Genomic DNA, 26,846 nt, shown 5'->3' with positions numbered 1-26,846 from the left:
AGTGTTGTGCACTGTAGAACGAGTCTATCTCTTGCATATTACGATGGTCCCCATTCAATGGCTGATTAAACTGTGTGCTGCACACTGACACATGAAGTCGGTCTCCTTCATTACACCTTGACTGACCACACTTCGGTAATTATGTCAAGCCCCTTCAAATCACAGTAAACTTTAAACTTGCTCAACAAATTCTCTAAACCCTTTGGGGTTCCCAGTAACAACAGTGTCATCGTCAAAGAGTTGCGACGGTAGCGACATACCATTTAGTTTAAAGTTAACCCCGATCTGAAGGGGCTCGATATTAACACAGAAAATACAACTTTTATGGCAATTAATATGCCTAGATCCTTAAGAGGGAGATTAGCCTAGGATATGCCCTCTGGACAAGATTGGCAGGTTTGAATTCTTGGGTATTAAGATCGATAATAGACTGACATGAAGTTCTCAGATCAAGAAGAGTAGGGCGATCCTCCTCCAGAGGGCTGTCGCAGTCTTAAAAATAAATCAAACAACAACCTCCGAGGCAGTTCCACCAGCTTTGAGGTATATAAAGCCAAGGCTCAATCTGCAGCCCAATATGGATCGGAAATATGGGGTTAAAGTAATGTCAATGCTTTGTCAATATGAGAAAATTAATTTGGGAGGTCTTTATTCAACCTATCTGAAAGCACATCCATTGCCCCTGTTTGTTGATTCCTCACTCAAAAGAATCAAACATCTTGCAGTCTTAAGACTGCTTTTTCAATGGACCGGATTATGGATACCAGTGGAACTTGCCCAATATAGGGATGACTTACAGGAGGCAATAGCCCTTGACACAGCAGTTTCCTAGCCTTGGTTGTGAGATGTCCGGTTTTGGCTGGGCATAATAGACTTAGAAAAATGTGGACAGATCTGCAATTGGTCTCACCAGCCTCAAAGGGTCTCTTAAACGATTAATTTTGAAATCATGGAGCGGGTTCTTGGCACAAAAATACTGCAAATGGGAGCTTATTGAATACATTTTTAGAACAGAGACTGTCACCTGTTTTTGAAATGTACATGGATGAAAATCAACCTCATTATGTACAACTGTCTATAATGAAATATTATGATTGTTTTTATCTGTTCATTCTAAGTTTAAAGATTAGGAACTTGTATATTTGTCCATATTGAATCAAGTCTTCTCATTGATTATAAAAGAGATGATTTGATTCTTTTTTATATACCTTGTTCCTATTGATCGAATGTACGTTTATGATCGGTATCAAAAATGATCGAATAAAGTTAATTAACTGTACCTCATTATCCCAAAACATGATATATGAAATTCCTTTTTGCCATATTCATAATAAAAAGTTACATAACTGGGTGAAAGCAACTGGGTGCAAATTTTATGTACGCTATGTGTGATCAACTTGCCACTGAAACCACTGAGTATGTATTATTCTTTTGTCCAGGCTACTTTTGAGCTAGATGTAAATGGGTTTGGTGTTGGCTTAACTTCCGTACTGTGCTGTAGCACACTTATGCAAAATTACCTCAAAATCACGCAAGATTGTGTGTGACTACTCCTGAAGACAAACTACGCATTTAGTATTATTTTCAAAGGGTAAAATGGTCTCCCTGCGTCTAAAATGGACCTGAGAATGCATTTTGCACTAGGAATTTGTGCTAAATGTAGCAGAGCACAAATAGCAGCACAACTATTCTCCCAACTTACTTCCGACAGTTAGCACTATTTTCTGAGAACAAAATGCATCCAAAATAAATGCAAGGATGCATTTTGTGCTCTGACAATAGTTCTAAATGAAAAACAACACGAACAGCAGCTCTCATTAACCCGTTTGGTGCTGATGACGGCTCTCGGCCGTCATGAGTTACGGTGGGCGTGTGCTGATGGGTGCCGTCATGACCACGCCCGCGATCGGAATGTGCCGCGCAGAATTCCGGCTGCAGCCAGGGGGTTAAAGGAGTTTTTTGTGCTTATTTTCATCCCAAATTACTTTTTGCGTAATTATTGGTAATTAAGACTCATAAAGTAATGCAGAATTACCATAATTAGTGCAGTTATTCTGGCGTGATGGCCTAAAATGGATTCAACCCATATGCCTGGGCCCTGGGCTTCCACCAGTAGTTGCCTGCTTTGAGAGTTTTTCAGTCAGATTCTACAGCTTGCTCTGTGTTTTGTCTTAATTGTTTTATATATTTTATGTGGTTATTCATGAAATGTTTGGGGATTGATTTTTAAATTGTTTTAATCATGAAATAGATCGTTTTGATACTTTTTTATTCTGTTGTAAAATCTGTTGTAGAATGTACAATAATTCGTTTTATAATGTACCTATTGTATTTGTACATGTTTTATGGAGTCTTAATCCGAAATAAACATATCTGAATTTGACTCACCACATACAATGTCTTGGGCATCCACGGCATGCACAACCTGAAAAACGCAACTCCAAAACAATCACAACACACTGGGAACACCGCAGGAGGCGTTGGAACAAATCAAACATGATGGCCTCTCTGATCTTACCTACTTTACCCCATTCCCTCCCCCAAATCCTTGAAAATCCTCTCCCGCTAGCTCACCACGCACTGGGTCCACTCCCCAACACAACTTGCCACTAAGGGACATACCAGCCAGTTTTTCTGATATCGTCGTGGGTGAAAGATCCTTATCAATCACAACAGAACAAAACTGAGTACTCTCCCTTCCCTGCATCCATGTTCCATGCCAACTGTCTCTGTGAATTCAGCACAACATTCCGAAATGCTCTCCGCGCCAGCTGATAACTCCTTTTCGTCGAATCTGCTAAAGATTTCTCCACCAATCCAATCACTCTCATTCTCCCCACTGCTGCCACTGTAACCAAGATAGGAGCCCTTGTTGCCAGGCTTGCCCTGATGTCCCCTTCCTCTGGAAGCCCTCCATTGTTCTGCAGCTGTGGTCAGCATGAAACACTGGGTAATGGGTACCTCCTCCTGCATTTAGAACACTTGTGGTTAAACTTACACAGCTGTTGGGGCAGAATCCCTTGATAAAGTTGCAGCACACCCCCACATTGGATGCTGAATTTGTTTTACCATACCCCACCCCTGGTTTAGCAGGACAGTTCTGAAAAGACATGTACATGATGGGCAAGCCACTAGCCGTGTGCGCCATGGCTGGCGGATGAGTGGACGGCATCCACTTCAACCACAGTTCTGAATCTACATTCCCCCAAGCTTCGTCTAAATTTAAATTCACTCTTGCCCTGAATTCCTCATCATAGCTAAGCCAGGCATACCCCCCAAAATGAATCTGTCCTTTCCTGAGAATGTGCCCTATCCACATGCTTTTCAGAATATATACTGCCATGAATTAAGAAAGCAGACATCTAATTTTTTATGTTAATGGGCACCCTTGGCAATCTGACCAGTTCCCATTAATCCTCCTTAAACCCTTCCTTCACCTGAATACCTCTATGGAGCAACTTAAAGACATTAACATATTCATGTTTCCAAATTCTGGTTTTGGCCCCTCAGGGGCATTGCCAACCCCATATATGGAAGCTTTTTTTTATGCTGTGCCCCATCCTTGCTCTTGTCCCCCTCCTTCTCTGTCACTGTCCCATCGTCCCGTTTTTCAGACTCCTTACCGTTCTTTGTATCTAACTTCCCCTGGTCATGCTCAGACAGCAGCACATGTCGCGCCTCCTTCGATGACTCATCCTTCTCGCTTATCACCCCATCCGCAACTCTCACCAACTTGCATACCTTTGTGGCCTTCTCCACATCCCCTTTTTCCCAAACTGACCACCATTCTTTCATACCTGTAGGTAATCTGTCACCGTCTGCATGCTCCTGGTGGTGACCCCCACCAGTCTGGAGCTCCGACCTCTGCTGTCCCTCCATCTGCATTTGACCACTGCAAAAAAACGAGAGCACCCTTAGTGACCGTGAAACTCACACCGGTTGACTTCCCCTGGCCAGGCCCCACTTCCTCTGCATCAACATCTCTCACCTCACCTTCTTCCTACTCATCACAATCCTCCTCATAGTCAAGCACCAATTAATCCTCTCCTTCGGCATCCCAATCATACCTCACCACTCATCCACTCACACCACCCTGGGTTGAGGATGCCTCCTGCACATATAGGTTGTTGAGGTGTGATGAGCCAGCAGCATGGGGAGGGCTGCCAATGACCCTCCCACCACTTCAGTCTGACGTCCTGGGACTGCTGCCTGCCCCATCAGTTTTGCCAGTCGCATGCCAATCTCTCGAATTAGCATTGTCGGCAATCCACGTTCCAGGCTGTATCAACCTGTAGGGCCTCATTCACCCGAGTCGTCTCAGCTCTCACTGTCCCCACTACTCCCCCTTCAGCATCCAGTACCCAGAGCAAATGCCACCCGCCGGACCGATTCTCCCCAGAAGCTGCTGACGCCACACTGCCTCCACTGAGGACATGGCCCTAACCTTGTTATCGAGGTGTCCCTGTTCTTTTGCCATTTTTTTATCCCTGCACTTACGCTCCCAGCATTCCTCTGTGTCCCTCGATATCTTCCGCTGTTCCCAGATCTTGGCCTCAATTGCTACACCCTGCCACCATGACCTTTGACCTTACGCCAGCCCAACCGGCCCTTGTCCCTCACATGCTGCAACTCCACTGGGGCCTGTCTGCTCTAATGTGCCCGTACCGCTATCTGCCCCATGAGCCTGGGATTGACCTATCTTCTTTTTTCTTCACCCAGGGCCTCCAGCTGACCCTGGGCCTTACCCTTGCTCTGCAGGGTTGACTGAATGTACACTATTATGGACCTCTCCCCTGCAGCCCCTTCCCCTCTGCCTTGCCAGAATCATCATGAGGGCTCTCCGGCGCTGAGATCATCACTGCAGGACCCAGCCGGCCTGCCCCAGCAACCAGCCTCGACTCCCTCGTGGCCAAACCAGAGTCTGAGCGCCCGGTAGCTGCTAGGAGACTCGGGCTCCTACTAGAGGCCCTGGTTAGAACTGCAGAAGATGGTGCCACACCCTTGCGGCCCCAGTCGCACACGCAAACGGCCTCAAGGTGGCAAACATGTACGCCGGACGAGTCATGCTTACCTGGGCTTGTTCCAGCACCACAGGCCTCAAAAGATCATTGAGACCCGCTGCAAAGAGAGTGCGGAGTGCCACCCTTACCACATCACTATGCGCCATTGCGAGCAACCTGTCCTCAAGCGAAAAAAGCCTCCCTAATGCTTAACAATGAGGGAGTCGAGAGGCTGACCTACACCTTCTCCTCCCTAAATACTTTTCCTAACCCACACTCCCTCTCCTAAAATTAGCCTATTGCCTTTCCCGGCTTGCTCCATTCACAAAGCATTTTTGGGGGAGTTTGGCATTGCCTAACAATCCTCCAGGCACTTTCAGTCGCAATTTCAACGAGTGTGTAGACCATGGCCTCCAGGCTACTTCTACTAATACTAGGTAACAAGGCAGCTGGAATAATTACAATATCATTTTAAAGCAAAAATGGATGACCAGCGTAGCAATGTTGCCCATGGGAGAGATTTAAATGATTTCTAGTTCCCAAAAATAAGTGCTGGCGGTGCCCACCGGTATTCACTGGCACAAATTATGCACTGAACGTAACTCAATTACATCATAACAATACTATACAACACAGCAGTATTTAGTATATATTGTATACTATACAATATATATTTATACAATATAAGTACTATACTTCACATTGCAATCCTGCAGTACAAAAACGCAGAAACACAAAAACCAATAGAAACTATCACCACTAAAATGAAATTCCCGCACAACTATGTATAACTATTCTTGTTACTCATTACCACTACTACAATGGTAAAAGGTCTTTCGAACAAGAAAAGGAAATTAAATTGTGCCAGTCAGAAATCTTTTGTGATTCAGTACAAAAAGTGTTAACAGAGCAGGACTCAACTACAAAGACTCAAATGGCGAATTAAGTGGAGTCCATGCTTGCAGAGAGCAGAAGGTGTGCAGGCAGCAGGACCACGCCATAGAGAGAAACTAAAATACCAAAACCATGGAGAGCAAGCAGCAGAAAATGAGCAATTACACAAAGGTCTAACGAAAGCAACTGCTCATTTTACTGGTGAGTGGGGCATAGCTGAGAAGAAGAGAAAATCTCACATAACAAAAAGAAACAATAGGTCACAGAAGAGTGCCTGACGGGCGTAGCTACCATTAACAAACTGTTGAAAATGGTAGAGAACGAAGCAAGTGGACTAGTTGATCAGACAGCAGTGATCCCAAGGTGGAGCCACAGTGTAGCAAGAATGGAGTATTTGTTCATTGCTGCACAAATACAAACGATGAAGTAAAAAGATCACTCCTGCTCCATGTAGATGGGAATTAAGTACCCCAACATTTTAGATCACTTCTGAACAATGGGCCTTCAAATTCCCCCATAATACAGGACACTTATCTCAATTCTCACTTAAAGTCCCTGGTGAACCCCAACTGACTGCATGTCCGAATACTGAATACAGAACTACCGTCTAACATAAATATTATGTTGTTAATATCATTAACAAACATTTTGACTGATTGAGTGCAGAAATTCTATTGGTAACTCCAATGAGGTGATATTTTTGAAGGCTATATTTAGGACGTAATACTTAAGTCAGGCAATATTCTCGATATGACATTTTAGTACACCAGCCGCCACCTATGATCAGCTCCTGGTTAGACAAACTTCTGAGATTGAGAAATAGTTGCTAGATTCACTTCATGCTTGCATAAGAGACTTAGGTTGGGGTGGACCTTCGACGACACAGGTGATTGAGATAAGGTCCGAGAACATCCATGAACTAATCTAGAGAATTATCTTATGCTAACCACAGATACCCTTCAAAACATACTCGGTTTGGGAAGTTCACATGAGCACTCGCAGGCCAAAACAAATACCATAATGTTGCAAAATCCCAGGCCTATATATCAAATTGGATGCGTGGAACCAAGTTGCAAATTTGTCTGCTCATTTCCCAATGCTTAAAAGAATAGCCAAATGTCTGTGAGCAGCTACTGTGGTGGGATTGTTCACAAACTACCAAGACCCTGACAAAATGAAAGACATGCTCTACTTGTGGTAACCCACATCACGTTAATAATGCTGCATTCTGTGTAAACACTACAAAACCTCCATGTCATTGAACCAGAAGCCTTAGAAAACCCATCAGAAGACATAAGAGAAAATCGCACGTAAGATGCATACCAAAGGTGTCAATCTTAGGTGACACAATACTCTACATAAAAAGGATCAAAATCACCAGTTGACAAGCCAAGCAATTGTGCCACTCACAAAGACTGCCAACAGAGTAAATGCGGTGTCAAAAGACCAGTTCTGTGCACTTCACTCCATACTGTATTCGTCTCAGGAAAAAAAGATATTTTGCATCTAAGACATTACCACTACACTTGCAAATGTTGGACACTCACATTTACCATGCCAAAGGGTGTTCAACAATAAAACAGCAAGATGTAATGGGTAAAATGCTTGCAAAAACACAGCCACTGGCAATCATTCGGTGCTGCATTCCAGTCCATTGTTTTTTTGCCCACTATGCTACTCCAGATGAGAGGTGACAAAATGTAAATCAGTATTAGTTCTGTTACAAAGAAAAAAGTCATCCTGATCTTCCAAGCCACAGCCATTCCGAATGGTGACACAAGCAACCCCAGATCAGTTTCCTCTTTACTAGGCCTCGTCAGTGAAGTATAGCTTGCGTCCTATGGCACAGTGTTCTTAGGACCCATATCTGGGCATACCTGTTGCGCTTTGTGTGTCACATTAAAACTAAAAAAAGGTAATGGGTCAAATGCGGGCAAAAGTCTCTACCAATCACTCAAGCCATATTTCAGTTCATCATTATTGGCACAATGAGATTACCAGTTTCAGAGATTAATTTTAGAACTCCACCCATCATGTTATTGTTTTTGTAAGAATATTGTGACAAACATTCTCATGAAGCACAGCCTGGAGACTCTCAAAATCTACTGCACAACAGAATGGCTCAAGTTCATACAGTATACTCCCAGTATTCAGAAAAATTAGCTCGAAGGAATATTTGAAGAATAAACAGAACGGTTTACTTGAGCATGGTGAGGGTGTGCCAAAGACAAACTCATCACCTTACATGTTGATGACACAATTAAGAATGCCATGCGGTTCTGAGGCACTGCGGTGACTATCCCCTTTCAAATGAAAGTGATGTACAAATTGTAGTCTAGTATGTATAAGACCACAGTGACTGGATTCCAGCACACTTGTATAGGGAGGCTAGATTGTTTTGGTGAGATTTTTGCATTCAGCTGATTGTTCTTTTATGGATTGTTCTTTTATGGTTTCTTATAATTGCCTGAGGAAGGGGTGACCCTTTCCAGTAGCCATTGAGGCTCTGTTCACAGTCCCGCACATGAAAGATGACTAGTGCCCTCTAGAATTGACCCAAAGGAGGAAAAAGTCAAAGGCAGAAAATACAGCTCAGGGAATCTTGATTGAAGTTGAAGTAAGATGCTAAGAAATGTGAGAGGAAACAAGCCGTCAAAGAGCAAAAACAACAATTTGATAATGTATTCCTGGAGCCCAATAGAAATCTTGCTGCCTTAATTCAGATGGGTGTTCCCTGGGTTTTATGGAGTCCTGTTCAAATCCTCACATTTGGCATCAGATAACAAATCTGGCAAAGAATTATTCACCTGAGGACTGAACTTCCCTGCTTTTGGACCATTGTAGAGCCCTCTGAGAATTGAAATTTCTATTTTTCAAGATCTACCGTAATTGGTATTAGACTCCAAGGAAGCGGTAGCTCGCAAATCTCTTACATCATGATCAGTGCTGGAACTATCAGGCAATTGCTGAGATATTTCTCATATTCTCCGATCCTGCCCACCCTTTCAACCCTACTGTATGGTAGTGGCTTAAAGTGTTGAACAGGGTAGCATCACATGAGTGCACCGCCTATTCACTGAATGACAAATTTGAGACTTTTGATATGGTCTGAGGTAAGCTTTCAATCTTACTTCCAGGAAGATATTCCCTGCCTTTGATCTGCTGGAGATTCGCCTCTGCTGCCGCTGAGCCATTGCGGTGACTCCTTACTCGAGGTTACTTAGACTTTCTGCATATTGTAGTTCAAGATTGACTCCACCCATTTGATGCCACGAGTCCCCTACTCCATTCGGGCGCTGCCCATGTACAATGGCCCCTTATCGAGATTGAGACTATGGGTCCCTCTTGAGAGGGCTAGATGGGTATGCCCCTCTTTCGACTCCAGACTCTCCCACAGATGCCAGAGGTGAGGAAGGTGGAGTGGTTCTCCACTGGTTTCCCCTACTGTATCTCTGCTTTTTCCCCTTTGAGACCCTGCTTCCCCCTACTTCACAGGACTTCATTTCCCTGCAAACTGCTCTCAACTCGGGGAGCCTCAGGTTCCCCTGTTTCCTTGCTTTTCCACGTTAGTTTCACAAGTGCCTTTTTTTTGGGGGGGGGGATATTGCCCTAGGGGTGTTTGGTTCTTCTTGTTGTGCAGCGACGGCTGGGTTGCTATGTTGTGGCATTCATGTACATGTTGTCCGCACATCAATGGGCTACCTCAACCTAGACTGTCGTTATTCCCCCATTACTGCCACCCTGCTCCCACTTCATCTTTTTTTCTCCCTTCTTCTTCTCCCTTCTTCCATTGACCCCACTCGCCCTACTTCTCTTTTCTTCTGTTGTATTGCACGGATGGAATCCCATATGTTATCCCAACCCACTTGCCGTAGTGAGGCCCATTCTATTTCGCTTTGCTTCCTTTTCATCTTCGTACCGCAAATGTTTTCCATATACTGATACTGCATCATGGACACATTTTCATGATTAGATAAATATTGCCAATTAAAAAAAGGAATCTTATTGTTGAAGAAGGGAAAAACAGGGACATCAAATATAGCAAGGGAGTGACGAATGGATAGAAATATAGACTTTAAATACATCGCTGTGCATCCACTTCCACTACAAACTTGTTCATATATTATTTAAAAGGTAGTGAGAAAGTCACAGGAAATCCAGGGCCAATATTAGATTGGCAATTCCTATGTATAATTATTGAAAATCATGGCCATCTTGGTAAGGGATTGAATATAAGGCAAAGGGCTCCCATTACAGAACTAGAAGAAGGCAATTTGGAGAAGTAACAGAAAAATATGGAGTCACTGCTTATACCCTATCTCACTCAGTCATATTGGAACTGGCGTAAATAGGAAGCATGGTGCCACTAATACCAGCCGTTAGTGTGTAGGACTATGCCATGTTCCAGCAGGCAGCAGCCACCCAACAGATATGGAATCAGCAGCATAACGTGGGTTGCCAGCACCCGTACCAAGGCAAGTATTGTAGCCCCTAACCCATGGACCATTAGCACGTCCTGGTTCCACGGTGGAAGGGACTCAGAAGTGCTAACAGTCCACTGGTTAGGGGGCTCAATACAAGCTGAATTTGGTTTCATTGAAAATTTTGCACCCCTAAGAATTATGCGCCTGGGGTAACCGCCTCTCTGGACTCGCCCACGCTATGCCTCTGTATGGGATGAGCAAGGCTCAATGACCTCAGGAATCCTGGATGCCCTCCCCACTGTCCGAACGCCCCCTGAGGGAAGAAGACTTAATCCGTCCCGCCAGCAGCAACTGGATCCATCCGCATGGATGATGTTAAGACTTCCCAATTTTATACTGAAATTTTAATTCTGGAATGTTATCTTGACATACTAAGTTACAGATCTCTGAATACTGATAATTATTACCATTCTGTGATGTACCAGTTTGATGGCAACCTGACATTGATATAAAACATTTGACAGACAAGTTGGAAAAGTAAAATTAATACTTAAATATTTTCTGCATGTGGGAAGTTGCTTTATATTTTGAATACAAAATACATTTTACAATTTACAACTCAGAAGCAGCTGTTGGCGCAGTATTTTTATTAATACATAAAGCCCTGATGAAGCTATCATAAACTTCTGTTACAGACTTTGATATACATACTAGGCTGCAATTTGTACAATATATCACACCTTCATTTCAAGACTTCAAATCAATCCAGCATGCAGCAAGATGGCATAATGCACTTTCACAATAGTGCTTTCAGAAAGGTGCACGTTGACAAAGCTGTTCTGATAACAATGGGTCACAAGGTGGGGTGGAAAAACATTTTTATGCGGCTAAAGGAAGACATTCTACTTAAGTTTCCTGTGGTGTGTAGGAGATACCTTACTTGACACTTGATTAGTTTTAAACTGACTTTAAGTTCTTCTTAAATCCTTCTTAAATTTAGGACCAATTTATTGGCAAAAATTGTAGAAGAAGGAAAGTTTCTTTGCTCTTTGCAAGTTGCTCTACGTATGTCCAAAATTCAGAACTGGTAGTTATTTCAGTTCTGGATCACCTGTGTATATTGGCAGATCTTGGAGAAGCTGGTGCATTGATTTTGCTTGACCGCTTCACTACTTCTGATTCATTAGATCATTGTAGTATAATGAAGGAAGCTCCAAGCCAGGTGGATTTTCCATGTAGGTTTATTGAGTAACAGGAGACATGGTAGAATGAGTATTTAAGTAGGTAAGTAAGATCCCAAGTAAGAGGGAAGGCATGTGCCCCACCAGGAGCAGCCTCTCTGCTGCTCAGCCCATCCACCAACTGATTCACGCATGCAAACATTCCAAACACCAACATTCTATCAAGCAGGCATTCTGACTGACCAGCAGGATACCACATATCTGCCTCCTTTACAACAGAAAGAAAGGAAGTTTCAAAAGGCAGCAAGAAAATGAGAGGATAGAGAACTGTAAGATGGCAAGGAAATTAAAGATGGAAAAAGCAAGCCGAAGAAGTTAGATGGACAGGAAGAGACAGGAAAGACAGGTACACACGACTCATTCACCATCTTCCTTTCCACCAGAAACTCAAAACACACACACCCATACCACAGACTAAAACATTCCAAACACCAACATTCTATCAAGCAGCCATTCTGGCTGAGCAGCAGGATACCACAATCATGCTACTCTTTCTGTAGAGTTAAAAACTTTCGTTTTCATGATATCGCCTGTAAGTGCTTTCAATATTTCCTTCACGCCCGTCAGCAAACAGGCATTTTTTAATCAACCTCTTCTGCAGTTCATCCTGTTCTTTGGAGAGTTCCACAAAGTTCCATCTCGTGTGCCCCTACTTTTGTAATCTTTATATAGCCCTTATGGCATCTGTAAAAATGGGCATGGGTATCCCTTTCTAAATGTATGCCAATAACATTCTGTTTCCAAGTCAAACGACTCTGGGCTTGTTGCTAACACCCTTTTTGATGTTAGACATTGGCTAGCATGAAATTTCCTTGAATGGAACCTAGATAAAATGGAGGAATTGGTTACCAGGAATCCAGTGGCAGCTGGTTAAATAGAGGAGTAGTGAGGCAGGCACGTGCTTGCACATAGCTCATCCTCTCCTTCTCAAATGACAGCTTGAACACCCAATCAAAGTTGATCAGCTACATGTTTGAGGTCACAAACTAGATGAAATCCTGTTGCTTAAAACTAAACACCAACTAAGCAGAAGTGCTCATATCCAGAAAAGATGCTTTCTCTGGTCCTTGGCCTGGTGCCCCTCAAAGCTAGGGTTGACACCAAGCCTATCCAACTCCGCTAGGAACCTAGGAATCATGATTTACAATCAAATCTTGATGTCTAACCAAGTCGTAATGTCACATCCACCTGCTTTCCTACCCTCAAGCTCCTCAAGAAAGTATTCCGATGACTCCAGCTGGACACTCGAAGATCCATCAATCAAGCCCTGGTCCCCAGCATGCTGGACAACTGCAACACCGTGTATGTCAGCATCACCTCACAACTCATCCAGACAGAGACTCCAAGTGTTATAGAAGGCAGCAGCTCGACTCACTCTCAAACTACCTCTGAGCACTCAAATTTCCAAGCACCTACACTGTCTCCCTATCCACAAATTCACCGTCTGCAGGCTCCAGAGCACTACACAATCAGACAAACATGGACCAGGATACCTCATCATCCACATGAAGTTCTACACACTGACTAGACGCTACCGCTCAGTCAGCTTCCTCATCTTCATAAGCAAATGGATTCCACCTATATTCACAAGCCCTACCAAACAAAATCCATCAGTAGATTGCAGTTGATTAAAAATGCAGCTGTCTTCATCATTTTTGGGGTCCCTTCTAGAGAGCAAATTATGCCTATTTTGAAACAGGTTCTCTGGCTGACGATATCTCAGAATTCTTTTGGAGTCAGTGGTCATCATCCACCATAAAATTGTTCACAATGATACTCCTACACTGCTGGCCAACACATTTAAGGTACATGGCACCAAGAAGCTCTGGCGTTTGTGCACTCTATGAATAATCTAATAAGAAAGGTACTGAAAACACATTGGTCTTTTTTTTATTTACACTCTCATTTATTTGTAACAGACACTCTTAACATGGCTATCTTTTCTGTATATATTCTTTAATAAGATGTACTTATCTGAATGAAACCCTAACCCCCTTTCAAGCTTTATCAGTTTTCAGACTGGCACAGCTTATGCTCATACCCAAGTAAGTCTGCTAGAACAGTCAGATCTAGACACATACATCTGTATGTCTCCACTCTCATGTCCTTCCTTTTTAAACACTTTTACATGTTTTTTTTAAATACAGAGTGCATGATTTAGGATTTGTATTACTTGTTTGTAAACCAAGGATGAGTAATTTTTTCCCATTGTGAGATCTTCTATGATCTCCTTGCTATGAGGAGTAGTAGCAACTTGCAGTGAAAGCATTGTCCTTCAAGGAATGTTTCGCACCAAAATAGCTTTTTTGCAACAATGTATTCCTGCAATTGAAGTTTGTGATCTTTGTGAAATATCCCAGTCTTTTGCAAATTTGTAAAATATGCAAACCTTTGAGGAAAAATGCTAATGTCTCCCACCACTGATTGATACATATCTTTTAAGATGTGCTATTCTTATTGCAAGTGCTCAGAAATGGGCTTAATGTATGTCTATGTAAATGGAAATGTAATCTCTAAATGCAGCCATTGAGCATATAGAGGTTAGTTTTCATCCTGGATAATCTGCAATGTTGGAGTTTATTTGTCTGAGGATCCTTTTTATTTTGTGAGCATATATATCGAGTTATTAGTGCTTTGACATGTAACTTTTAGTTAATTGGCCTTCCCTTTATTCGTTCTTTTGGCGGAAGAGGTGGATTGTAATGCACAGAGTTTTTCTCAGTCCAAACATTCTAACAAGAGAGACGTCAATTTGTTGATTGTTTTTCTATAAAGGCAGATCTGAAATGTTTATACATTTGAATAACTTGATTTTATCTTCTCTCCATATATTGTAGGATCTCAATATATTGCTTTATTCTGCTTCGTGTTGTAAAATAGTAACAGCAAATTAAATGTTATCTTTATCTGTAATAGTAATTTTAAAAATAAATAAATGTATTATCAAAAATGTCAGCGTGATTGACTGCTGCACCACATTCTATGTTGCTGTTGACCATCTGTGGGTTAAAATGTGATGTATTCCAAAATAATATATACATCATCGTTGGTTAAATCCCACTCCTTTATTTGAAACTGATTATATGTGTTTATTTAAGGGCAAAGTTTCTCTTGCATTTTAACATTATTAATTTCAGCCACATTTCGTAATGGTTGTTTGTGATATGTTTCCAGCACTATTCACCTTGAAAAAAAGACTTGCCGCCCTTTGCTATGTTCACTAAATTCAAAAGATACTCCGACACCCCATTTTGTTTCTTTGTAATATGATGCCTTTCCTCTGTTTAGTTTATTCACAGTTCCTGTGGGTGAAGGCTGCTTTCTATAACCATGTGCCACTTTCACGCTCATTTAGGCTCTTGGAATCAAAACCAAAAATAATTGAAATCAACTGAATTGCACTAATTCAAGGCTGGGCTCAGTCTAAAAAATAAAAACCATAAACACTCATACTTTATCGTGACATCAGTTCACTGAAGACTGTGTGAATACCCTATTCTCCTTCCGTTTTCATTAGTAGATGATAAATTAGGGACAAATACTAACGTACCAAGCTTTGCTCTTCATCATTACAGGACGATAAAAATGTGTTACTCACACAGTAAGGTGTTGGGCTAAGAGTAGTAATCTCTAGTACAAGGCTATAGCATGGACATAGAAATCATAAATTACACTTTTGGTATTAAGATAAATTGGGGCCAAAAACATGAAGTAATTTAGGATCTTCCCAGATCTTGTTGCCTAAATAGAAATGAAGGTTTTATTTCATAAAAGGATTAAAGACAACTCATTCCTTTATATAACTTGTCAGTACTGTTGTTCATTGTTGTTTTATAAAATGCTATGTGACCAAACAGTCAACAACTTAATAGTCTCTATGGTCAAAATGTTGGTGCTTACTTTATTCTTGTTTCTTTTTGACAATCTTCCTTTAGAAATCCTGAATGCATATTTCAAAGAGCTAGATCAAATAATCAGGAAGTTTGTATGGAATAACAAACATCCCTGGGTTAAAATAGCAACATTACAATTAGATGTAACATCATGAGGCTTGGAACTTCCACATTTCCCTACGTATTACCAGGCTTCTTTAGCTAATTTGCTCTCTCAACTAGGTGAAGATCAGTCGGTTTTTGATAATTTTCCACTAATTCAAATGCTGAAGGAAAGTGCTATAACATTCCCCGTTTATTTTACGTTTGGCAAAACTTCTGAAGAAAAAAAGGTATAAGGTGATATTGATATTAGCTGAAAGAACTCAGTTATTTTTTAAATCTCGAATACCCCTATAGTGCATGCATATACCCCTATACAGGATTGTGAGGCAGAACATCTCATACTGTCAAGAGGGCGTTATCAGGTATGGCAAGAGCTAGGTTTTCTCCAGTTAGGGAATATTTATAATCATGAAACATTAATGAACGGTTCGACTCCGAGCCAGTATACCAACCACTGGCCTCTTTCTAAGCTTCTTACCGCTAGTTAATTTTCTTAAAAACAATTATTCTATGATGAGCGAAATGGCACGTCAAATTACCCAGCAGATGGCGAATAAAATGGTGGGGGTCGGCTGTTGGTATCGGCTGCTTCATCAAAAGGCCAATTCAGATTAGATATTGACAAAAGAGCTTCAAAAAATCTATTAGGAGACTGGCTGTAAGTTTAATGTCAAAGAATGGAAACAGCTTAGTGAGTTAGCGAGCAAAGCATTTAGAGGGGGGTAACTATAAGAGAATGAATGTTCTATCTAGATGGTTATTATATTATACACCTGAAAGACTATCTAAATGTTCCAAACAAGCCAGAATCAATGTTTTCTATGTAACAAAAATGGTAATGGTGGCTGGGTGCATACATTCTATGAATGCGGTGATTTGCAGCACTTCTGGAAGGTGATTTTCGCCGAAATGTCTCTGATCTTATCCTTGCCAATTGAGCCATCAGCTATGTTGGTGTTATTTGGCTCATCAGGCGAAGTGAAGTGTTTTACAAAACATCAGCAATATTTTATATTAATTTCTATTGCAGTTGCTAGGTCATTTGCGCTTCAAAACTGCAGAACCAATAAACAACCTAGTATTGAACACTGGTTTAATAAAATGTCCAGGACCTGTAGACTAGAAGAGGCCTACGCCAAACGAATAGGAGCAACTGTAAGATTCAGGGGTATTTGGCAAAATGTTCTTGTAATGAGTATGCGGACGAAAGATGATTACAGGACATAGGTGATCCCTGCTACAAATACAATGCACTTTAAGTATTATAGGGTCCGCTTATACCATGTAAATAATCTTATGCACTTGACACTTTGTTGGAAGTATATTTGCTGCTAGATGTGCATGCACTTTACTCTTCTGCGTATTGCACTTTTTTACATGATTAGAGGGATATCCGTTGTAAGAACTGCATGTATTTTAATCAACCAAGAATGTGTCCCATTGGGGTATATGCAATGAAGTAATGATAGGGATTTTCTATATCTTTTAGCGGTATTATAATGTGGACCTTTTTGAACTATGCTTTTTCTAAAACTATTCGGATAAGATGTACTATCTATTTTTTACAGGAGTGAGTCTTATAGCCATCATTAAGTGTGAATTCATAATCATGATGTTTTGGATTCGTTTGCATCTTGTCATTATTTATGCACTATGTCTGATGTAATATAACTTGACTGTTTACTCTTAATTTCGTGTATTTTCCTGTTCAAATAAAAATATTTAAAAATAAAAACAACTTAATAGTTTTCAGTAGAGGAGCAAGATATTCAAAAATTACAATCAAGGTTATAAATGGTCAATTCCACAGGATACCTTCGTAAAAATATAGTAACAAAGATGTGCACACTACAGATCACATAGAAAGACATTTGTAATTTTAGAAAAACCTTTTTCCTACACTTTATCAGTGAAATTGGGCCTGTTTCTGCTCTTAAACAAAGCTCTTTCGTATATTGTAAGATCATCCCTTTAATTAATGTTTTACTCCCTTCAGCCAGACCCTTCCCCTACGTTTCTAAAGAATAATGCTGGTCAGTGGTGTTAGGTCTTTACATATTTAAATCTTATCAAATTCTGACCATATTATTTAGTGGTAGTGAATGTACTAGTGAAGATTTTACTATAGCACAATATTTTTCTCTTATCTCAAAAGTAAAGCAAGCTATAGACATCTGAAAGTATGATAAATTTACCAACCATAAATTGGTCCCGTCTTCAGACTGCTTTAGTTTGCATTTTAATTTAAAAATGAAAATGTTCCTTCACACAAAATATGTTCTTTGTATTACCTCCAAACAAGTTGTGGTTCTCAGTTATTAGCTTTACTAATGCTAGCTATTTGTTCTCATTTGACAATTTCGAGTTGGTGATTTTGGCCAATACCTTATGTTTAATCATTTTTTCAATGCAGTGTTGCAGTCCAAGGCACTAGATCATCAGAAAAGGGCACATTCCGTTTGCTTCTGATTTTTGGATAGTATTTTATTAGCCTCTAGACTGTAATATTTTGCATAGAATCACAAAATATTGAATTCATTTTCTGTTTAGATGTTGATGGTACTCTGGTACTAGTGGATTAATGTGTTTTTGATAGAAAGCCCTTCAAGTTACAAAGAAACTTTTCAGAAGTCATATTTCTGTTTTTGCATAATGTGTGCATCATCCTATTCATTTGTGCAGTTTGTTTTCACTCTGTCTCAGTGCTTTGGTCATATCTGGACCAAACCATACTCCTATAAGGATCTTTAATCAGAGCACAATGCAATAGGTGTTCATTTGATTTTACACTACGGGAGGGTTGGTGGTATTTCACTAAAGTCTTAATTTATTGTGTGAAATACAAATGTTTTTTTTTTCTGGATCAGTGTGGATGGCACTTTGCTAGTGTATTTCTGAAATCTGCCAGAATTCAAAGATTTAGGGTGGAAAACTGTTGATAGCAGGTAATAATGTGCTTCACTTAGAACACTCTCCTAAATTTTAAACCAAAGAAAAGTCCCAACATTAACCTAAGTAAAGAAAAAATGTGATAATCAGACTAGCACAAGATACCCAGAATCACTTTTTATTTTACATTATTTTAAATGGTTCTAAGCTTCGAAGTGAATTGAATTATTTTCCTGACTCACATTTTATTTTGTCTGTAATGAAACATTAGTTGTTGTCAAGATTTTGGTGCACTGTGTGATTTCAATTGACATAACTTTCCAAGCTGTTAATCACCATAGTTTCAATTCATAGCCAATTAGCCCACTCACTTGATAGGGAGACTATGCTGTTTCTAGTCTCAGCTTTTAATGTTTAAGAGAACAAGCATCTGTTTGCAACGCTTCATCTGAACATTTTCCAAACAAAGAGAATTGGATATAATGCTGCTGGTGAACTTATATCCCAAAGTATTAAAATATGCTTACATATTAAAAACATGCTTGCTTCTGTTATGCAAATGAAATTGATTGAGAGTTGTGGCAACTCTTTCTTAAAGGTCAAGTAAGAGCCCATGAAAAAGCACTTTATTTCTGAATCACCATAATTGTATACTTATTCAACTCAAGTTACCAAAAACAAGCTCACAGTAGCTAGGCCTAGCTAGCCAGGATATTATTGCAATCAAATGTAGACACTTAAACGAGTGGTAAGTAGGTACCAGTAAAAATCAAGCAGAGACACGCTGAGAAATATTTGTTATTCTTTGTCATGCAATCAGATCAAGCAAAAAGAACATGTGGACTCTCCATAGTAAGGTGGCCCAGGGGCATACGCTAATACACCATCACCAGCCAAATAAACAAATAAAAGCATCGCGGATGACCACAGATAGCCTTTGCCTTGCCTCAGCTCACTGAACACTGGCCCTGCACAGTAAACAAAACACTTTCTGACACAATATATTTTTGTAGACTGGCCACATATTGGAAAACATTACCCAATTAACCATAGTTGGCCATGCTTTGATCCTGTAAAACAAACTAAATACTTGATTCACAGTAGCGAATAATAGAGTAGCTCATTACCAGCAAGCAAATACAATGTAATTTCCACAGTTGATCGTATACATTCCCAGTACAAACAAAGGGACTCTAAAGACCATAATGGGTTTTAAATAAGTCCAGGACTCACAACCAAACATACATTCCTACTTCTCTGGCTTCTTTTGTGTTTATCCGATGCAGAAAAACGTCTAAAGTGTCATAAGTGGGTATTTAACAGAAGTGAAACCAAGATATTTTGATGAATAATGTTATTAACACCAAATCCGTGCTATACAACCAAAAGGGATATTGCTTAATGACAATTAGTTTAGTTACTTGTCCAACTCAGCTGGGTTCTCCCTATTTTAGCCACTGATAATTGGCCCAATCCATGCACACAGTGAAGGAATTGGTCAACCAACCTCTCTTCTAACTCATGTATCCACCATATCTACAGTGTGATGATGTGATGTTCCTGTGTTGAGCCTGCTCTGACTCACTGACCTTTCACCTCTCTCCTAGTCACTGTCTGTGCCACGGCCTGTGCTGCCTTGCCTCAAAGGAGCCTAGATGGTGTGGAACAGTGGAGCGGAGCGAGCTGAGGAGCCAGCCAGTAGAGACTACAGGCAGTCAGATGAGCGTGAGTTGGCGGAGGTAGTGCTAAACTCGATGCCTGTGCAACTAGTTTGGCTCGTGCATTACTAGATCTTTAAAGAACGGGTCTGCTCTGTGGTAGAAAGTGCCATGGCTGTGCATCTGGCATGCTTAACGGAGATGCTGAGGAGGTCACAGGGAATCGAGGGAGGACTGAGGGGTGGCTCATTAAAGAATAAGACTTGCATGTTCGCCCAAGGCACTACATTTAAGAGTGACATGTTCCTTGCATGTGGCAGTTATAGAATTTGGTGATCCTTAGAGGATGGACAACTGGTCCCTCTTCCCCTTCCCTTAGCATATGATTGCAAGTTACTTGTATCTGGAGTTTTGAGCATGTTTCTTCTACATTTGTTCTCTCCATGGAGACCACGGCAAAGTTAACAATTCAAATATATTTCATGAGTATGTCGAGGAGATGCCATACCAATAAATAATTGGAAGTGATATAAGTGGCAAGTAATATGTGATATGCAGTAGATATGGGAGTCCACGCCCCCACTTTCAGAAGGCAACTCCAATACATGCCAACATTTTACACGAGGTAAGTGTGAGATTTCAGAAACCTAATCGGGAGTCTGTATTTCCCTCATTGACTTGTATTGAAACCGAGGCAATTTCATGTAGGAGACAGACAAAATAAAGCCATTTTTGGTTTAACGAATCAGGAGTCTCCCGCCTGAATCGGGTCTAAGCGCATGTATTAACTCCCTATTTTTCCCTACTTGGATAACACAGCTACTGCCAACTTTTCATTGTCATATAGTCTGGTTTCAGTGCACATCATGGAGAAAAGTAAAACCTGTGGTTCCATCACTTTGAGAGTTGCAACCACTGGCACCTTTCACTGCAGAAGTTATGCATTGACTATTAATTTTCAAAAAGATATTTGTACACCAGCTCACATATGTCCGCTGTCACCGAGGTGGCATCCACTTATTACTGTTTATTTGTGAGCCAGCGGCACTAATTATGGTCGAACTTGCAGATTTCAATGTCCCACTGCAGGTACTGGCCTGTGGCCTTTAAGTCCCAACATGGCTGATTAACTAACTGTGACAGTCTGGAAAGTAACCTTGTGGGACATATCGGCCGCCATTTTGCATTCCTCATGCCCATGATCCCATGATGCACTGCTCTAGAGGATGTCTCCGTGCACGTTGTTGCTGTATGCTGCACAGCGCTCCACTGTCAATTTGGCGTTCCCTCTGGGGAGGCCTCCGTGCAACAAGTCAATCATATGTTCTTCAGATATAAACAAATCGCTATTTATAGCTGCGCAATTACAGGCTGTTAATTGTAATTGGTAGTTGAGATAAAGCATGCTAGTTCTTCAGCTCTGCTTTCCAGATACTGTGAGCGTTTGGTAATAAAATGCAATCTTTGCTCACAATACCATGCAAAATAAATGTACTGTCTATCACTTCTGCTATGTGTCGGAGTATGGCTGAAAATCAACGTTTTACAACACAACCTAAAGTTTTATACGCAATACAAAATAATTGATGCAGATGTATTAAATTGCGCTCAAGATACACACCCTAACTTCTTGAAGTGACATGGGAAAACAAGATCAGCATTTCCTCGTGGTTCATGAAATCTGGAATTGTTTTGTGCCGATCCTATGACTAGTAGAACCATTACATTTACATTTACATTTCCTTTTGATCGCACCAAGTAGTGTTACACTGAGAGAATCCAGTCAAGTGAAACCGGACCCATGAAATAGCATTCAAGCAACCTGCACATTTGTCCCAAGGTCACTGCTGGATAATGTATGCAGTATTTTTCTCTACAACTTTCCATTTTGCAGAGCTCCTCCTCAGCTAATTTTAGGAAGGGACATACTCCAGCATTAAATAATGATGTGTGTGATATAATGTTTTGTGACAACGTAATAAATTTCACAAGGACGTACCCTAGTGGAAACAAATCACAAATTATGCAAAGTTGTGAAGTTATCCATAGTGTTTAGGGAAAAAACGTTGCACTTTCACAACTGCATTTTTCCATAACATTTTTTATTAAGAACTCAAGACTTTAATTGTACCCAATTGGGAATAGAACCAAAGATCTAGTATTAAAAACTATTCCACTTTTAGGAGATAATTAATCTCACTGAGATGGGGTTGGATTGGTCTCATGAGACCTCAGAAACCTCACAGTTGAATGGGGTGCTTTCAGAGATAGAAGGGTTGGAGATGCCCTGCGTATCCACCCTTGATAGGCGCTCTGTGACCGCTGCATACAATTTCCTGACAGACACATACATGACTTGCTGCTACACAGAAATCATTATTACGTGTATTGTAGATGACTCTGGAGAATTTCAATATTACCCATCAGAACTGCAATGAACCTATGTTGTTTGAGCCAATATATTTGGAAACGTGTGCTGTAAATGAATTGTTAGCCCAATTTCTATTAAAAATCCCCTGAAGCAAATCTTGCTAGTGAGGATCAAAATTGCACGGTGTGATGTATGCGACGCTTATTTTCCAGAGCTGCTTTATCTCCCTAAATTGACCTGGTTGGGTTAGTAGTCAAAATGGTTAATTGGTCAATTTACAGGGCGTGCAAACAGCAGCATGAATGTAGCAGTCTTCGCTGCACCACAGGGCTGTTACAACAGCTTACCTGCATCAGAGAGGCGTGTGAGTTCTCTGTTGGCACCAAAGTGTTGGTGTGGAGTTTCAACTAGGCGGATGCTAAACTGTAAAGGTTTTCCACTGCAAACTTGGTGAAGATCGCAGAGGTTTGATGAAATCTTGACTCATTGGTGAAGTTTAAGTTGAACTCAAATGTTCCTCAAAAGTAGAAAAAAATCTTGGCGCTAAATTACTTTAGTAGGAGCATTCTCTTGCAAACCAAATGTGTCAGAAAATTCTTCTGCATGTGAAGTTTTGTAGAGTTTGCAAAAGTTTGCATTCTTTGCAAAGAGTAAAACGGATCCATTTAACACAAAAATTGCAGGCGAATTTTAAAATTCGCACACAACTATTTTGAAACAACTCACCTTGTACCAACACTTTTCGCCAGTAATCTAGACCTGCTCCTCAACTATTAGACACTTCTTTAGAAATGTATGTTTTTGGAAGCCCAGCTTTAAATGTAAGGCTTTAGCATCATCTCTCCAATGATCAGGGATTAGCTATCGGTGACCGCTTATTCTCGAGAACTTTTGTGTCATGTCAGTGTTTCTCTGTTATCTTGCAATGAATAGGATTGTACTGTCTGACCTTGAGTGCCTTGGTGTGCTGTGCCTTCCACACTGTTAACATGCCCTACCTGATTGTACAGATGTCCCTAATCTACAGAGTTTGCTACTGTGTGCCTGAGTATGCTGTGCTTAGTACTGGAGTCATTGTTATGCAGTGCCTAGCAATGTTGTCCCTAATATGAAATATCTGTATATAGGCCCTGGTTGCAAATGCCTGTCACCAAGGGCCCTGCCCTCCAGTGGTTCTCACTGTGTGCCTGATGTATAGAGCGTGTATCTAGACCCTGGCACTCATTACATGTTACTGTGGACTCCGTTACCCAATGCCTGTCGCTCCGTGCTGGCCTGCAATGCTTCCTGCACCATGAATGAAAAATATGCAATAACAAAGCAACAGTGACATGACATTAACAGCAATGCCGTTGATGGGCCGATGGTTCACTGCATCTTCCTCTGGCCCACTTACAAACTTCTAACACGTCAAACTCCGCTGTGCACTGTGTGGTGTTCAAGGAATAGGCCACCTTGCCCTGTAGCACAGTTATGCGTTTCAGGTTATGGTGTGTCTGTCTGAAGCACACTGCCTGCTTGCCTATGTACAGTGAACCTCTAGGAGTAGGATCCAGGGTCCTCTCCCAAATTATGCTCATGGCCTCCTCTTTTGGCATATGCAGTATTTCTTGCAGTCTCCAGGGTAGTAAAGCCTGCTGCAGTGTTCCTTGTTTCCAAAGCCCTGGTATTCAATGATTCTTCACTTGGGTTTTCTTGTAAGCTTGCCTCATGTACAAGAACCATCCTCCAAAGTGCCACAAGGATTGGTCTTATGAATGGTCATCTTTGGAGCGCCCGGTTATAAAAACAGAACACATTACAAACGGAGCATGGAGAAGAATTTACAAAATGGCTGCTCGCTTATCTATAACATGAATTACAGAAATCTCTCTCAGCTTCCCTGTATTCATGCCTTCCTATCCTCTTGTCCATAACCGGGTAGTGTAATTAGGCTCCTGAACCTGCTGAGGCATGTCAACAAAAGCCATCCTATCTTCTAAATAGGCCTGCAGGCCTTCTGCAGCCTGTTCTCCTGAGCTTTTTGCTATCTGCTTTACAGTCTGGTAGGAGTCTGGCTGCTATGGCATTAGCCTTCTCAAAGCACGTTTACATGTTTTATTGTATGAGATCCCTGCCTGATTCACTCGTTTTCTCCATCAAACAGTGGCCAATGAGTGTTGTGGTTGCCCCTTTTTGGAGTCTTTTCACTTCTATATAATATCACATAAATAAGTTAGAATAATGCTAACCATTGGAGGGGCAAAGATTGTGTGAATGTGTCACAACTGCTGTTATTTTCTGAAACATAAATTTGGACGAGTTTCTTTTGTAGCTCTTTACATTTTTTTGACTTCACTTGTGATCAGCTTCAGTTCCTCTTGAACTGCCCTTGTCTCATTCATTGATCTTCAGCTCACACGGTATCCATCCCTCCGCCCATGCCTAGGTTTTTAAGGTTATGCTGAGTAGAACACCCGCTGCTTTCCAACCTCTGATCCTTCCGTAGACTCTCTTGCGAGCCAATGCCTTCTTGTTGGCCCTTCTCTGACCTTTCCCTCTCTATTTTTCCCGAGATTCTTCGCGCACCACCACATCATACTCTAGACCCTATTAGTCAACCTCAGGTCCTAGCAGCAGAGCCCCTTCATCTTCTTCTAGAGATATTTTTGGAAGAATAACTCCTCTTTTTACTTCCGCCTAGTCTGAAAGCATCATAGAACCTATTTCCTTGTCTCTAGTTCGTTTTTGACCTTCTCGTTTCGTGGGTTTTCTCAAAAACCTTTGGTGCTCCTTCATCACCCTCTTAATCCAATTAGTCACTCCTACATGTTACTTGCCTTTCCCTCCATCCATCTTATTCTGACCATTCTTTTATGTTAGTTGGAGTCATTTCTACCTCAATCCTTTAATGGATGTTCAGACTTATCAAAGTCTTGGATGGTTTAAAATTATCTTACTAGTAGTTTGTGAAGTTTCCCGCTTTTCCTGCGCAAAAACAATAGACTACCTTTCTCTCACCAGAGTTTGCCCTAGGAACTTGGGAGCACTTTGTATGTGGGTGAATATCTTTCTGGGTTTTCCCCCATGGGTGTGGCTCAACACAAATTACACTTTTGTACAATTTGCTCACAAAAGTCCTGATTTTTATGTGACAGCCGAATTCTTACAAATCGCGTGCCCTTCAGTTTTTTTTTGTTACGTGCGAAATTAACAAGAAAAAAAACTTGCCAGGTTTGTGCATCTATAATAAAAACACTTATATGTCCAGTTATATGAGTTGCTGTTACTTGCTCCTCTGTCTAGGTGGTATTCAACCTATCACTTGCAAGGAAAATTAGAAAGGGGAGTAGGTGAGTCTACATGGATCAAAACTGTGCCTTAAGGGCCACCAAGCACAATCTGTTGGCGACTTTCATAATCTGACTCGCAAAATGGAAAGCCAGCGGACACCAACTGAGGTTAATAATATTGCTCTTGGGCTAGGAACTTTTGATCTGGAATGAAGATTATTCACTCCAGGAGATAGGAGACCTTTTAGCTTGTAAATTAAGTGAGGGCACTTAAATTTCATTTATCGATTGTTCAGCCATATTTAAGTTTGACTCTTTATTTAGTGTGAGGATGAATGGTTTTCAAGTAACCAAACCATTCCAGAACAAGGCATATTTCTCCCTTCCGCTGTTTTTTTTTTAAATTTTTTTTTACAGAATTGTATATAGCGCGAACTTGACTCAAAGTATCAGAGCGCTTTTTGCGAGCACCAGTTGCGTTACATGAGGACACATTCATATTCAATTCAGGTTCAATTCAAAATCTGCCATGTTGTTTACTTGAGGGTTGAGAGGCGTAGAATATCATTCCCCGTATTTCATATTGTGCACCACATGTATTTCCAGATTAAAAATGGTGGAGTAGATGTGAGCTGTCCCTTTTGACTTAAAAAAGAGGGGGGTAGGGGAGTGCACCATAGATTATGACAATTTTACCAGCAGTTAGTTGAAGCTAACTGCAGTGCATGCGGTATTCGATATCAGATTGTTACTGTAGCTAGCTTCACAGAGTTCTTAAGTTGAAGTTGGGTCTCATCAGGCTGGGCAGGGCATACATTTTGTGCTGCTTGATGACGACTGGCTACGCCTTATGTAGATTGCCAAAGCGAAATCTTTATTGAGCCACCCTATATTTTGTTTAGCAAGTTGAGAAAACCTTTAAAACCCATTCCTTCCCTTCAGCCTTGTCGAATTTTCCTTGACTGCCCAATGTTGCCTCAGTTTCCTGTCCAATCTGATCGCACCTGGTCCTGCCCTCCAACTCCCCAACCCCCGTTCATGTCCTGTTCGTTACATCCACGAGACAGAAGTATCCGCCAGCCATACCCATTGACCCATC

At 41.1% G+C, this 26,846-nt stretch overlaps 1 protein-coding gene across 1 annotated transcript in view; it reads left to right on the top strand.

Annotated features, from left to right (window-relative positions):
* The window catches only part of GRAMD1B (GRAM domain containing 1B), a 798,329-nt gene that overhangs the window by 428,080 nt on the left and 343,403 nt on the right, over nucleotides 1–26,846 (top strand). The window lies entirely within an intron of this gene.

This window comes from Lissotriton helveticus, chromosome 3_1 (genome assembly GCF_964261635.1).
Source record: "Lissotriton helveticus chromosome 3_1, aLisHel1.1, whole genome shotgun sequence".
In the NCBI taxonomy this organism is placed as follows: Eukaryota; Metazoa; Chordata; class Amphibia; order Caudata; family Salamandridae; genus Lissotriton; species Lissotriton helveticus.
The sequence above is the reverse complement of the archived record's forward strand: the minus strand, read 5'-3'. Positions and strand labels throughout refer to the sequence as shown.